Source organism: Sciurus vulgaris (assembly GCF_902686455.1).
Source record: "Sciurus vulgaris genome assembly, chromosome: 14".
NCBI lineage: Eukaryota > Metazoa > Chordata > Mammalia > Rodentia > Sciuridae > Sciurus > Sciurus vulgaris.
In genome coordinates, this window is record NC_136475.1 from 56,488,070 (window position 1) to 56,504,914 (window position 16,845).

Consider the following 16,845-nt stretch of genomic DNA (forward strand, 5'->3'; position numbering starts at 1 on the left):
TTGAAAACTAAAACTGCTTCTATCAGCTGTAGCTGAGTACAAATGCTCAGTAACTCACTACTTGGTGAAGTGGATGCGAAGAGGCTTTTATACTTTTTTCTGTTAATGTTTTCTATAGTTTTTGTTTTTCCAAAATGACAGCATAATCACAAATAGCCTTCTTGCTCACAGGAAGGCTTAGGGCTACTTGTACATTCATAGAAAAATAGATTTTAATGAACTTGCAATATGTGAGGCTTTTTGCTCATTTGCTTTATTTGAATTTCCTTATGCCTTATGTATGGGTCTCATCTGCCCACCTGCTCCTCCCTCCTACCACATTCACTCTTCTTACTTTCCCATTTATAATGTTGCTTTCTCCTGTACTCATTCCTCTTGTTTTCCTACAAGAATAAAAAACACTCTGGGGTTGAAAACAATTATTTTAGCAGGCAGAATGTCCAACTCCTTTTGGCTTCTCACAGAAAGTAGTTTAAGATGCAAAAATGATAAAATTCCAGATGACATTAATGTGGACAAAATGTCAAGGGTTGAAGTTCAAATTCTTGTTGTGGTTCAGTGCCCGTGTATTGGAGACCAAAGGGAATCTGAGGGCAAGTACTTAACCTTACTTTTGACTTGGAGATTGATAAGAAACATTCTGAGCAATGTGTTATTGGAAAATGTACTTTGATGGATGTCTGGGGCGGATAATAAGATCTTTGTATTATCATTTTATTACCAGAATGAAAAGATCAACTGGATATTAGTTATCACCAACTTTTCTATGTAGATAAAAATGGAAAGCAATAAAAGAATGCAAAATGTCAACCAGTGGCACTTAAGCCATATTAGATTGCTTTGATCAGGCTGCCTTTTGGCAGGCTACTTAAGAAGATATGAGGAAATTTCTGGGGGCTGGCGCTTGCTAACATGAAGCAAATGTGCAGTTCAGAACAGACTCGAAGTGCCTGGAGAGCAGAGAGTCATAAAAGGGAGTCATCTGCCTCCACCCCCCATAATGTATAATAATCTCTTATTTGGTAGTGTTTATTAGTCACTGCCTGTCTACCAGCTGGGATAGAAACTGCTCAAGGAATAAAGAAAGGTGAAAATACAAATTCATAAAATGGGAGTTTTGCTTGTTTCTGTGGTGATTGTTTTCCATTGAAAGTATATACAGGGGAAAAGAGGATAAAAGACAGTTTTAGAAATTACTGTTTTTAACAAAAATGTAAGAGCAATTGTATATAAAACAGAGAGGGAGATCGTAAGTTTCTGGCAGGAAAAAAAATAGCTAAAATGGGTGAAATAAATTGGACATGACAATGATCTTTAGAAAAATATCAAAATTGGAATGAAATTTGAAGGAAGCTTATTTGAATTGGCCACGGCCACATGTTAAAATTTACATAAAATTTAAAGAAGATTGTAGGTTTTGTTCCATACTTAGATGGCTACATAGATGGGGGCAATAAAATACTAACTGGCAATTTGAAAAGTAGATGACTTTTGTTCTATTGGAGTGAAAAGTTTACTCGTTGGTTATATGGAAATATATAATGTTGCAGCATTCTAAAAGATTACTCTTATGCAGGTTAAAACTTCATCCTGAAGCCAGACTTAGTTATTATTCAGTAAAACATTTTCTTATTGCTACTGCAAAAAGCTGTGCTGAAAGTAATTCACAATTTCAGATTACTGTTGATCAGATTCAACAAATGCTCTTTCATTGTTGGGTGTTGGCACTGTAAAAATGGCCTAGGTAGAAATTGCCAGAAAAACATAAAACATTTCAGAGTAAACATTCGGAATTTGATATTCCTTTATTGGTTTCTGTGAGAGTTTTCTTTCATACAAGCAATTGCTACTAAATGTATGAGACCACAGCATGTTGGTCAGATAATTTTATTTGTCACATTGCTAGAACTGATTTCTAAACGCTGACCACTTCATTCACTGCTTTGAATTTCTTCTTTTCTATTGTTTCCCTTTCTTTCATTTCTCCTCATCTTCTTCTTTCTGAAGGTATCGCATTTTAACACATTATCAATGAATGTAGAAAATCAAGAGTAAAAATTTGAATCAGACATTCCTCACTATTAGTAAGAATTTTTTTTCTGTTCTTTTAGCTTACCTCATTGTAAGATGTATGATTAGAATTTCATTAGCTTTAAAGGAAACAGTATTTTTTTCTGTATTTGGAATGTTTAATCTTTTAATTTTTTTTTTTTTTTTGCCTGTAATGACTCAAGTCAAAAGTTAACTTCTATAGTATGTAAAAGACTAATAAGCACTCAAGAGCTTGAATTTAAAATAGCCTCTCATTCCTAGGACAGTATTAATGTTCAGGTGTTCTAAAGTATCTGCCAAATCCCTCATTTTACTAGTGGGGACAGGTATAGATTAGACAGCTCTCTTCAATTTTAGCATTTCTAATATTACTCAAAAGAAAGTTGTTAATAATGTATATCTTATTAATTGCTTACCTGTCAGAGAATATACAAACAAATATTATGGTCATGGATTTCAATTTTCCATGTTACCACTAAGCAAGAGTGTGAATCTGTGACCTACTGAAGGAACATTTAGAAGATGATGGCTTTATCCACTCAATTGCATGAAAGCTAGGGTAAATGGCTTCCATCTGTAGGAGCACAAGTATTCTTCAATATGACACCATGATCTAACTCTCAGAAAATGAAAAGTTTAAAAGACTTTGAAGAATTTTGATTTTTTTAAAAAGTTTTTGATTTAGATAAATAAAGGTTTTATTATTTAACTAATTATTTATGTAGCTAAATAAACTTCTGTGTAGGTTTCGGAGACATTCGAGGACTTAAAAGTTCTCTCAGTTTTCCTAAATTTTAGAATTTTTTTTTTTTTTTTGGTACAACCAAAACTCATTAATTCAGCTCTTATTAACTCAGAAGTCATGCTATCAAACATCTTTTTGATTGAACGATACCACTACATGCAAAGGAAGAACTTTTTAAGCCAATTGGTAACTTTTCCTAGAAATTAAAAGTGTATTTCTAGTGCATTTAAGAGACTATACTTTTGAGCATTTGAATTCAGCATTGCTAAGCATTCTTACTTCTTTCTTAAAAAATAACTCCTAAAGGTCATTACTGGTCAACACTTGGAAACAATTTATTTTGGGTCTATGATACTTTATACTAACTTATACTGGGTTAAATTCTTTCAAAATCAAATGAATAGACACATATCACATATATAGGTTATATTAGGTAATGAATGTTTACTACAAGGACATACTAATAATTGACATAAACAAGAAATAATTTCAGTCACAACATAGACAGGACTTGGGGATATTAGAATAGAGTTCAGGAACTAGATTGTTGAGCAAACAGTAGTGATTTAGACAACTTGCCATCCCTGCTGTGATCCAAGACTCCCTTCTCAATGTTTTGCCATTATATCACTTAATTATCCTCCCTCTTTCTGGTCTCTGCGCTACTCTTCTTATTACTGCCTTGCTTCTGCTTTTACTTTTCCATGTCTTCTACTTGCTCTTTGGTTTCTTTTCCCTCATAGTTCCTATCCTCTGCCTTTCCTGTTCATGTTCTTTTTTGTTGTTATTATCATTGCTCTTTCCTCAGCTGTTGAATCTACTTATGTTATGTATGGAAACTCCCCTTTGTCCTCTTGGACAAAGTTTTCAAATCAACTCATCACCCAAGTCCCTCATCATATTTTAGCTTTGGTGGGCGGATGCCTACTGTTGATCCAATCAGCTGTTATGAGAGCAGGGGCCACAAAGCACACTCTCTTCAAGGGGAAGCACAGACCCACAGAAACCCACAGGCCTACAATGCTCATTTTCTCAAGTTATATGACTAAACCTGTTTTTAGTTTAGCCATAAAATACAATCTCTTCTATATATCACTGGTTAATATGTGGCATATAAGTAAAATGGGCAAGTTTCTTTAAACTGGGGGACAAAACGCATGGAACCACCATCAAAGAATTTGGGGATTGAAAGGTTCAGTGTCTTCAGAACTCTTATCCATTCTTTTCACTTGTTATCAATGGGAACAAAGAAAAGACACATAAAAAATGCATTGTTAAAATAATTTCCACAAAAGTTAATCAAGGAAGGCTGAAAGTACATAAATTACTGTTTTTCTTATTGTGCTTATTTATGAGATTGTTTATTATTACTTGTTCTTCAAATGTATCATTTATACAACTGTGAGAATTTTTTACCTTTCCATCACCTTTCCCAAGAGATCAAACTAATAAAACTCAAAATATTTTTATGCATATTACTTTTGAAATCAATTAAATTACAAAATCAGTTTTCTATAGATAATACTTATAGTTAAAATTGCTTTAGGAATGTTTATTTCAGATAAGAATTAACAATTTATTTTGCATTTTGCCTAAGAATGTACCTAGCTAGTGACACTCACTTCATTTAATAATCAGCTAGAGAGATCAACAGCTTTGAAATCAGAAAATTTCTAATGTGAATAAATATAGAATCTGAAGAATTCTGAAATGTTTTACATGTCATTGAGTACAGAGGCAGTAGCTTATGCAAATGAAACTTAAAACTCAAACATTATAAAATTTACATTCTATAATGAGATGACTAAAAATTGCTGTTGTAAATGTTTCATAAATTATAAAAATTCCCAGTTGAAAACATGAAAAAGAAATCATTTAATAAAATTATATGAACATTCTCTTAGAATACAGGCCTATTTACCTAATAGTGTTGAAATAAGCAGACCAGTAAAGAGTAAGACTACAATAATGATTACAATAATATGAACAAAACACAAAACCTCATTTCAAAAGGCTAGAAGCAGCCTTAAAAAAATGGGCTAAGGATGTATGTAGCTCAGTGGCAGAACACTTGATTAGCATGTGTTCTGGGTATAATCCACAACACAGAAAAAAAAAAAGTGAGATTTTGGAAATGTTTTGCTGCACACTGTGTTCATAAATTCAACTACTTTCCCTGAAAATTCAGTAAGTCAACTGGAAAATATAAAGTCATAGTGTACAAATGTTTTTGTATCATGTTCTTTCAGCAACATATTATAAACATTACATCCTCTATTTGAATATAATATACATATTTGAAAATCTGTTAGTTACCTCACATTTTAAGTCAGAGCAATATAAATAATTCTAGGTCACTGAGACAGTTGAAAAAAGATATAGTAAGGAGAAAACATGTACAAAAGTACTATCATGATTCAACAGTGTTCTCAGTGTTTTCGAGTGAAAACTGACTAGCATCCTCTGTGATCAAGATCTTGAGGTATCAACCAGATTGGAAGAGTCATACATGACAAGATGTTCCTTGATATGTTGGTGTAAGTTATCCTCATTGACCATAACCCCCTAAGGGAAAGCCTACCCTCACCTTACCATAGGAAGATCGTCCAGGAACTCGCACTTGGCTGACCAGCTCTAAGGGGACTCCACAAGCTCTCTCCTCAGATAAACCAGGTTAACTCTGCTTATGATTTAATTTATAACCATCACTGCTCTAATTGGGCCTCCACCTTTTTAGAGTACTTCCTGGACCGAAAGGTGAGCCATTCATTTCGGAAGATTTTGATCCAAGACAAAGAAGTAATTCAGTATTTTCCATTACTAAAATAAATGGCAAAATGGAATCATAGCAATCAAGTTCATGACTGAAATTCAGAATAGTAAATAAGCAATGGCGATTTTTTAAATTTTTTTATCACAACCTGTTATGATACTATTAAAATTCAAATAAAGCAGGTTTTAGTAAATCATATCATTGCTTGGGGAAATTTTTATATTATCATTCTAAGTCTTACATGAGGGATATGAGTATATTATATGGACTATATGTCTATAGCCTTCACTGGAGCCTTCATTGAAGAAGAAAACAACTCTCCAGACAAAATATTCCTTAAAATGTGTTTTGTTTAAACAAATAGTTCTATACAGTTTACCAAATATATTGAGAAGTAGATTTTTAAGTGTAATTATAACTGCCCAGTATAAAGTAAAGAAGAGAAAATTAAAAACAAAGACAGGAACATAGATTGATATATTTCTACTATGCTCCTCAATTTTGAAAAAGCTTATACTTGAATATTCCAAAAAATTAAGGGTGTGCTAAATTTTGTGAATTCAGTCTTGTACTTAGAGATCCTCAACTTATATTAATAAGATAAGGAAAGTAAAACACAAGTGAAATCATTATCCTTGTATTATGCAAAAATGTACATTTTCTTCACCTTCCCATGCAAATAAATTGTATGACCATTATATATATATATATATATATATATATATATATATATAGACAAGGACTCATTAAATAATCTTATGGAATATCAGTTTAAATATTTGTAAATATTCAGATGCTTAGTATGTATATGCTTTTTAATTTTTTTCATTCATTTTGGCATTGTGTAGGTATTGTTCAAGTCACATTTAAATAAGTATTAATATAAATCAATACAACCCTTTTTTCATACTAGAGTGATACTGAATACATTTTCTGTTTATAATGATTATTTTAAAAAGCACATTAACTCTTTAATAGTTAAATTTATACCAGTTAGCTATCCTATTATGTGATAAGCATTTCTTGGAAATGAACTTTTTTCCTTAAAATAAAATCACAGTCCAAATATTATTTTCATTAAGTTAGATTTATTATATTATGCTTCTTTCAAAACTTGCCAGTTGAGCTAGATTAGATTTAGAGATAGCTATTATTAAAACATTCTTGCAATATATTTATTTAATCTGTGTCCATTTTTACTGTGTTGTAAATATAACTGTATTCTTGAAAGGTAAATTGTAGTTCTTAAAATGTTTGTTTTTCACATTGAAATGTATTTATGTCAGAGATATTTATCTTGGTTTGTCATAAATGGGTACAATCAATGTCAAATCTACAGACACCAAAAGTTTCTTAGAGGATCATTTAAACCTAGTTTCTTCATTTGTCTATGGCTCTGATAGCCAGAAATGGAACAGAGATGAGACATCTAAAATGCAGAAATTTATTCTCTATATACTTAAATAAAGTTATAATTTAAGAAAATGACAGATGAGTTTCCAGAGGGCAGTTCCAACAACTCTCCAAGGCCAGGTCTTTTTACACACATGATCTGTGTTTTCTCCTAATTAAATTCTCATTGAGCCTTGGGTTTCCCAGTTCCTAAGCCAACTAATTACTTTGCACATGAAGTTACTGACTGCTGGCCTCAGGTCAGTTCGCTTTCTTTGGCTATTTGTATTATTAAGTTATTTTCAAGACAACTGAACAAAAATGCTGTGGTAATAATTATTCAAACAACTAAGCGAGTTGCCCATGTTTCCTAACTGTAAGAATTATCAGATCCCAGGCTTATAAATATCAGAATAAGGGGACAGTGATCTCTATTTATTGATCATTCATCATGAATGAAGGCACTAAATGTTGATCAACTACTTAATTTTAAATCGAGATATTTCACCTATTAAAAACCTCAAAATCTAAACAACCCCATTCAACGAGTACTTAGTGAATGGTTATCATGCTCAAGGCACTGAGATAGGAGATACAGCATATTTTCTCTAACATTTTGGGCTCACTGAGAGAACAATATATTAATAATGGTAGTTATCGTTATTATAGTTGGGAGATTACCATATACCAGGTGTGATTTTTACTGATTAATTCGCATTCAATCCATTTATATTGTGAAATTCTTTGTATCATTAGCTTATCTTACATGTAATAATACTGAAACACACAAAATGTAAGTAGTTTGCTCAGGGTCACACAGCTAACATCCTGTGGAAGTAGGATACAGACCCATCAGAACACTTGCACACCAAGATATGCACATTTTAGAAAGTAAAGAAAACAAAAAAACCTGAGAGGGAGTTATATAATAAACCAATCGAAATTAATACAATGTAATTAGCTTGTGACAAACTTCTCCAGAGAATTCTTTAAAGCTCGAACAATGCTTTTCTTCTGTAGTTAGTGTTCATTTTTGTAAAGCAGACATGTCCAAGCTAAATGTGTGGCTTTGTTATTCCCTCAACTTACTGTATAAGTCTGGATGGTTTTTTCTGGTATTTTTAGTACAAAGAAATGTATCTATCTTTAGGTCTTTATAAATGTCTCTTTGCAAAGGAAAGGCAATTATCTTCGTAGAAGGACATTCCAAATTGTTCTCAGGGATATATTCTTGGTTAAACCAAGAAGAGCTTGAGTAAAATGGGGAAGAGGGAGGAGTTACATGGCTCAGCAGTCTTTCATATTCTGGTTCCTGGGATGATAGGTCTGTTACCAAGCCCAGTGGGTGACTGGCACCAGGCCTGGCCAGGAAGGCAGGCAGAGGACAGCTTCTCTGGTACCCCAGAGAATGTCACTAGTGTCATTAAATGCAACTACTAAGGGGAAAGTGACTCCACTGTGCTTTTATGTGGATAAATTATAAATTTTGTTTGCACATTCCCAAATATAGAATTTACTAAAGGATGCTTCAGAACTGGCTTCAAGAGTGTGAAACTGTGCAAAGACCCCAAACCCATTGCTTAGAAGAGCCTGCTAGTGGTTTAATACTCAGTTGTCACTATTTTGAGGTTCTTTCTTTTGGGAATCTGGGCCCCATGATTTCAACGTGCCAACAGATGATGTAGCTTGTGGTATCTGTAGTAATGAAAGGGAAAGGCAAAAGAAGAATCTGGAAATGTGATTTACATGTCTAATTTTAATGTGCAATTTTAATGGAAAATCAAATTTTCCAGCTGACACATACATAGAAACAAAAAGATTTTACTTCCATCCCAAAATCTAAAAATCAAAACAGATGAAATAGAAACCTTTAATGAGGAGTTTCTGTCATTTAATTCTTTTTTAACATTAGGATATTTTAAAGTAATTATTTTAAAACAAGAAACTAACAACAAAGTCAAATGGCAGGCTAAGGCATCATAATTACAATCTGAGGAGTACCTCCTCCTGTCATTTACGAATAGGAAGTGCCTCTGCCAAGAACCGTGACTCAGTCATCAAGCAGTGGTAGCTCTTGCTTCTGTTTCCAGGGCTTCTCTTTCTTCCTATTATGTCACCATGACAGGGCTTGTTTCCAGCTTCCCACAAGGTCCTGCCTCCCACCACAGGATAAGTCAACTGCCAAATGAAACTTGTTAGTGCCTGGGAAAGTGAATATAAAGACCTAGTTTTACCCGCTCTCTCTTACTGTCTGTCTCTCACATGCACAAGCACACACAGGCACAAACAACAAGCTTTTAATGAATGCTTCTAAATTTGCAAAAAAGAATAGGAGACTAACGCATTCTAGATTTAGCAGTGGAGGGAACTTACAATTGATTTTTGTGTTCTCAATGCTTTTAAAATTGCTTTCAGTTTTATTTATATTTTTACTGATCAGACAACTAAGACCTAGAGTAATAAAAGTTAGACTAACTAGCATAATTCTGGTTATGTAGAGTTAATGATAATGATGAATCTAAATCTTGGATTTTCTGACTCTTAAGCCTTTAACTATTTTTCTATTATTATTCATTTAATATTCAATGTAAAATGTTATGGGAAAGGAAATTTTGAATTGTCTGTTTATTTCTGTGTGTCATTTAGGAACCTGAAAATGACAGCCCACATGCTGTCATTTATTCAAATAAAGTTTTATTTTTAAACAGTCACACATATTTATTGACAGATGTTCTATGACTGTTTTAACACTATATGAGAAAATTTGAGTAACTGCAAAAATAACCACAAGGCCTGCAAAGCCAAGTGTATTTTCTCTCTGGTCCTTTACAGAAATAAGAGTTTTGACTCCTGGTTTATTAGGATATACGTTCCTTCAGACTCTAATTTGAGCCATTCCCAATGTTCATATCAGTGTTTGACACAATAAGTTTTAAACTAAATTGATAGAATATGGGTACCAAGTAATCCAGAATAAATAGGAGTAACTAAATAGGATAAACCACAGACACAATATGGGACATTCAATTTTAAAATTTCAAAATTCTAAGATGTGATGGGGTTGCATCTTCTTTCTTTAATTACTGGATGTTGTAGGCAGTTTAATGTTCTAAAAAATGAGTAGTCATGCATAAATATAGAACCAATTTATATGTGTAAGGTGATACTAGTATTTTTCATAATTTATATCAGAGTTATGGAAGCTTAAGGATCCACTTTCATATTGATGCCAATCTTTAGAACAGATGGTTGCAATAAGACATAACCTATTATTAATAAATTGGAGAGAGTAGGTGGATCATTTCTAGAAGGCAAATTATATGAATTTCTACCTGCCTGTTATCTGTGCAATTTGTTAGATCATGGTTTTGCAGAAACACCTATCAGAATCATCGTGCTCAATTAACCCTTGAAATAACTTGGTAGTGCTATAAGAGAGAAATTACTTACATTTGATGTTGAAGAGACTGCAAGCCTGATAGAAATGGGTTAGCATCTTTAAAATATACCACTAGAGGGAGATAGCTACCTAAAGGGTATGTAGAGAGAGAGAATGAATTTCTATCTTTTGCACACACGTCTAAATGTCTCAAAAATTCAAATATAGCCGGTATGAGTTTCCAAAAATTCTACTCAGCTACACCCATTGTTCAGCTCTAAAAGCAGCTGTAAATATTATCTCCTAGAGGTTTCTGCCTGCATTACTTGTGAGGTTCCTTTGTTTATTTTCTCTATTTTCACCACTTCCCACTCACACATTCACAAACTGGACTAAGTAGTTCGTAGAACATTTGCACAAAGGATTTTCTATAAAAACTGATGCAGAATTATCACGAGCATCTTGTTTTACTCCAACAAGACTAAAAAAGTCTTTATTGATGAATATCAGGTTCATTTGCAAATGTATTTTTATTTTCACATCAATGGTGAATGTTTTTGGAACTAAATAGCCCAAAGCAAATACTGTGAATTCTCATGCTAAGATGGCAATTTTTCCAAAAAACGACTTTGGATGGCCTGATTTCCAGAATACAGTATGTAGTATATTGCTCAAATAAAAATTGTGTGTATTCCTTTCAGTATATACTTTTGTATATAGTATATAGTATCTTCAACAAACATTTTTGGGTGGTAGATTCTTTGGTGGTTTGTACAACCCATATACTTTTCTTTACCTTATTTTCATATAAAGACGGTAAAGTAAACTAATATTTATTAAAATTGCACAAAGTGCCAGGCACATAACTAATACATCAGATTCCTTATTTCTTGGATTCTCTGCAAAAAAGCCCCTGAAGGAGGACAGGTATTATTCTAAATTTATGGAAGATGGAAGGGAAACTTGAAGAAGCTAACTTTCCTAAGTCTAGGCAACCTGCTTTTAAATCTAGGTTGGTATGACTCTTACCCAAGCTCAGACCTTTTTTACTCTGCATGCTGCTGTCCCTTGAAATATGTGAGAATCTACATATGAACCAAATGTAATAGGTTATGCACAAAACACCCCTGTTTTAATCGCTGTTTAAAATGTATTTAGAGCAGTATTGTTGTATATTTATAAGTAGAAAGAAATAGGGAAAGGTACAGAGATCAAAGAATGCTCTCTGATTTTAGCAAGACAATTAAGTGATGAATGTTAATCAGGTCCCAGATAAATCAGGGTCCAGGTGTTCCTCTTGCCCTTTCAGTAAACAGAAAGACTGAGCCACATCAACTCACCTCTCATGGAGCTATCTGAAATATGGAAAAGGTGAATTAGTTACCCATACATCTCTGGAAAGTTGTTCTTTTCTTCCTTAAATGATTTCACGTATTGATTTTTGTTCCCAAAACTTTCAAATTGAATTTAAAGTGATTCCCCAAAAGAGTACAAATAATTAATTGGGAAGGAAGGCCAATATACAAATTTCACGGAAAAAAAAAAAAAAAAAAAAAAAAAAAAAGAAAAGAAAAAGGAAAGTATTGAATTGTAGAAAGATTTAGTACAAATCCTAAATTTTGGTTCCCTAATGGATAGAAAATAAGGGAAATCAATGCATTGCACAATTCCTATGGTGTTAGAGGAAAGAAGACTACCACATCTTCAGCTCAGGGTCTAAGAATTTGGACTTTGTCATCAAGGGAGTGTAGACAGTGATGCTAGAGGACTGATAATAAAAAGAGTGATGGCTTTGAATACCTGTGCACCTTGATATACGTAAAAACTGATGTTCTAGAAAAATAGTTTTTAGGTATCAGCTGCAAAATCCTTTTTGTAAATCAAATATATTTTTTAAAGTAAAGGGTAATTTGTAAATGACTTCTTAAAAAACCTTTGCTGGAGTTTTCTGATCCAGATCCTTTTTTCTGAGTGGAGAAATGAGTTCAGTGATTTACAAACAGGGCTCTGTAGAGTCCAGGGTTTCCAGGTGGGTGGTGTCTCAAGGGGAAAGTTGGCCCATTTCTTTAACAGCAGAGCAACTCCTTTTTTGTATGGTTTTTATGATCAGCCATTCCTTGGATTTAAAAGTAATGATAAAACCACTGCCCCCGTTAAGCTCCTGAATTTTCATAGAGCACAACCATTCTTGTCCTGAGGAAGGCAAGCTTTCAGAGGAAATGCTGGCTCAGAGTTTCCACACTGCTCTTCTGTGACCTGATTCTTTGACAAGGAGAGAATAATTTACCATGACTAAAAGAAAATATTCTTAAATATCACTTATTTCACCACATAAGCATTTTATCTGTTATTTAGTCTTCTAGAAACTTGTCCATATAGAAGGAGGGTACTCCAGTACATAGGACAGAGTACTTTTTGCCGCTGACCTATCATTTATTGATTGATTGTGCTCTATTTTGGGAAGGAGATCAGGATGATAAAAGCATGGTGAAAATTTGACTATATAAAATAAGGAACACATTTTTAGCACATGCCAATATTTTCTTTATGGATTCATCTGAGTGTGGTAATTCTAGTGTAGAAAAATAATTGTGAGGTTCTATCTGGCTTTGCCTACCCATGCCAAAAAAAAAAATAAAAAAAAAAATAAAGGTGAAATTACTACTGATGATGATGATAATAAAACTACCATACACTTGGAGAATCTCCTTATAAAATTGCCCTTTTTCATGTACCCCAGTGTGGGGAAATAGTTCAGGGCTATCCAGTTCTTCTAGAAATGACAGAATATTAAAGTTAGTCATAGGAAAGTATTTCTTCTAGGCTCTTATCCATCATCCTTGTATAAAAGTAGGAATAGGGAGGAAAAATTATTTGTTCCAGGTGACAGAATTAATTGAGAGCAAATAGGGACAAAATCTAGTTTTCTTGACCATCCCCTCCCATAGTGAAAAACTACAAACTGTACCATGCCATTTTCTGTCTTCAGAGACTATGCTTTTAAAAGACCTACGATTCATGTTGATATGCAAATAAAGATGAAAAGAAATCCCCCTTCCCCACCCCCACCCACATTCCTTTGTCTATTCTATACCTCAAGTTGAGGTTAATACTTTTTAGGAATAAATCTCAGAGACACCTACAATTCATGGATCGGTAAGTTGTGAAAGGACAATCACCTTGAACTGAATTAAGGAAAACTGAAATGCTATTTCCATGTGTTACTAATAAGTTATTAGCTAAAAAATTATGAGTAAACCAAATGAATATCCCTGACCAGGAAATAGTTATTTCATAGTTTAAATTAAGCTCTGTTGAAAAGAATGGACGTTCTTACTAAGCTGAATTTATTTTTGTTGAGTTTTCACCTTTGATGCAGGACAAATAGCAGTCAATAACCAAATCATTGACTCAGATTTAGGGAAGTTCATTGTAGATCAGCATAATATAAGAGGCAGATTTTTTTTTTTTTTTAAATTAGTTAAACTGGTAATCCAGAGACATGAACTCTTAAGTTATATAGTTGTGACCCTAGAGATGTCATCTGATCTCCTTGGGCCACATATTATGTGTCGTAGATAGTTCAGTGAACTTCTTTGTCTCTCATGCCCCTTCTAACTCTGGAATTCTTTAAATTAGCAGTAGCCTGTAAGCTGAATGCTGCCCAGTCTGGTGATGACTAGCTGTGGGTGCTCCCCCTCAGTGTTCCTCTCTTCTCCTACCTGCAGAATTATTTTCTACAGGAAGGACATTTTAATGATCTCAAAATCTCAGGCTTAACTCTATTCCTTATGGCCTTGGATATTTGAAATAATTCATTTAACCTCTCTAAATCTCTTCCTCAATTGAAAAAATATATATATAAAAAGAATACATCTATGGCTTAAGTGGTAGGTTACAGTAAGAATCAAGTATAAAATTGCATATGTCATAACTTTTGATAGGACAAAAAGAATGATGTCTTTAAGAAACTGCTTTGAACTTTCTTAAAAGTCTTTAAAATGTTGCTCAGTGTCTTAATCTACTCAGGCTGTTTTAATAAAATACCAGACTGGGTGGCTTACAGAGCACACATTGTTTTTTTGTCATAATTCTGGAAGGTGTGAAGTTCAAGATCAGGCCTGGCAGATTCAGTTCTTAGTGAGGTCTTTCTTCCTGGCCACTGACAGCTGCTTTCTCCCTTATCTTCATTTCCTATTTTCTTAAGGGCACCCATCCCATCATGGGGATCTGCCTTTATGACCTCCTCTAAACCTAAATCCCTCCCAAGGGCTCCTCCTCCTAACATCACCACATCCAGAGTTAGAAATTCAACATATGAATGTCAGAGGGCAGGGCACAAACATTCAGTCCATAGCATGTGTTATTTGTGGGAGATGTAAGCATAAATGAGATATTTTGATATCCCCAAAGGAAAAGGACATTCCCAAAGGAATTTAGACCATTAACAGCTTGAATGACTATAACTTTGCCATTGACATTTTGGCAAGAGAATGAACATCCTCCAACTCAAAAATGTCAGAAATTATACCATGTCTTTCTTTAACAATTCCATGTATTGTACAATTCTAAAGGAACTATAGAGATCAGATACACTATCTCGTCACTTAATGAATATTGAGATGACTAGAAACTGTTTTAGAAAATTAGTAATTATGAGTACAGACTGGCCCTAAATAGATGACTCCTTTTTCTATACTTGCCTTCAGTAGCAGCTATTTCAGCATCCCTAGGTAGAGCATTGTCTTATTTAAAGATTTTCTTTTGGCAGGCCTTATACAGAGTGTGTGTAGGGTTTCCTAAGTGTGACCATTCTGTAGGGCAGACTGAAAGAGATCCCAAAGACATCTTTCCCACCTCCTTCAGTTAGATATGGGGAAACTGAGAGGTCAAGTTGCTAAGCAAGGGGTCTCATAGCTGGCAGGAGAACAATGCAGGAGAAAGATACAGACTTTGAGAAGGTCAAACCTGGAATGACAGTCTTAATATTTTTTAGCTGTGTGACCTTGAGACAAATTATTTTAGTTTTCTAAGCCTTCAATTCCACATCTGCAAATTGATGATAATGTAAAGATGAGATAAGGTAACAGATAAAGTGCCTAGTATATAATAAACACTCACTAGCCCCTAACTTCTTTGTAAGTAGGAGCTTGAGAACCAGCAACCACATTTCTTAACTCCCAGTGCAGTGTGCTTTCCAATGCACTTCGTGTTACATGAGTAACACTGTTTTGAACTGGGACTAATAAGTGCATTTTAAAAAACCTTTTCTTCCAAAATCAATCTGTTCACATTTTTAATAATGCAAGAAAAAAGCTTGAAGTTGGCCCACAGAGATTTTTATGAACCAAAGGGTTATTTTTAATTGGATTTTGTGCCTGTTGTTATGGAAATAGTTGTTTCATAGATTAAGCATTATGATTTTACTGAGATCAAGCCCAGAATGGGGTATAATGATGATATCACCCTTGTTCGTCTTTTCCTTGAAAATTCATATCTTTAAAATTAAAAGAACAGGAGTAAATCTGCTTTAAAAGCACATATTTCTAAGGAAAAAAAAAAAATCTCCCCTATAAAAATAGTTTTAAAATGATGTAATCTCTTTTCAAAGATCAAAACGAAGGATGACCCTTGCTGCTAGTAGGATGCTAAGCCGCTGCAGAGTTATTTAACATTTCTTTCTTCTCTATTGAAACTAGAAAGAGTTCCTCTGATCCCAGAACTTGCTTTCAACATTTGTTCTCACAGCATTTTTGCAGTTGCTGAACCAACAGACTTCTTCTTGTTATTTGGTGATCAATCTCTCAAAACTGCTCTATCCAGAAGAGTTTTTATTCATGTCATATCTGGTTGTGTAATTTAAATTCTCTAAAGAAACAAAAGAGACCATTCTAATCTTAATCATGGTTGGTACTATTTAAAGAATTGAGGCAATTCACTTTGCAAAATATAGCTAATATCCCTGGCTCATTTTAAGTCCCAGAAAAGAAACATATCAACCAAGAAAGACAGGACTTATGCGTGTCATCAGTAACACTATAAGAGAGAAATCAAGGGCAGGGAGGAACCCCACAGTTCTAAAAGCAAACATTGGTCTCATGTGAATGGACTCCTAAGGTTTCCTCTTGCTTCCCTGACATTTTCTTTTCTTTCTTCTTTCCTTTCTCCTCCCTCATCTGTATCTTTACATTCTAATATCCTCCAAAGATCTTTACACATAGTTGGTTTTGTTGGCAGAAATGGTTAAAGAAATCATGAACCCCAGACCAGATCCTCAGTCAGTGGAATCATGAAACTCAACAATGTTATGTCCTTCATTAATTTAATGTACCAGCAAATTTCAGTATTTTAAAAAAGGGCAGAGTAATACATCATCAAATTATGTATATTTAACTTTCTATTTTTCTAAATGAATCATATTTTGGATTACTAGGACTACTTATTTCTAACATAAATTCCCATTTATATGAAAAACGTTTTCCTGCTTTGTTTTTACGTTGAAGA

The 16,845-nt window shown here is 33.7% G+C and overlaps 1 protein-coding gene across 30 annotated transcripts in view; it reads left to right on the plus strand.

Moving 5' to 3' along the window:
- NRXN1 (neurexin 1) overlaps positions 1-16,845 on the plus strand; it is a 1,087,847-nt gene that overhangs the window by 497,086 nt on the left and 573,916 nt on the right. The window lies entirely within an intron of this gene.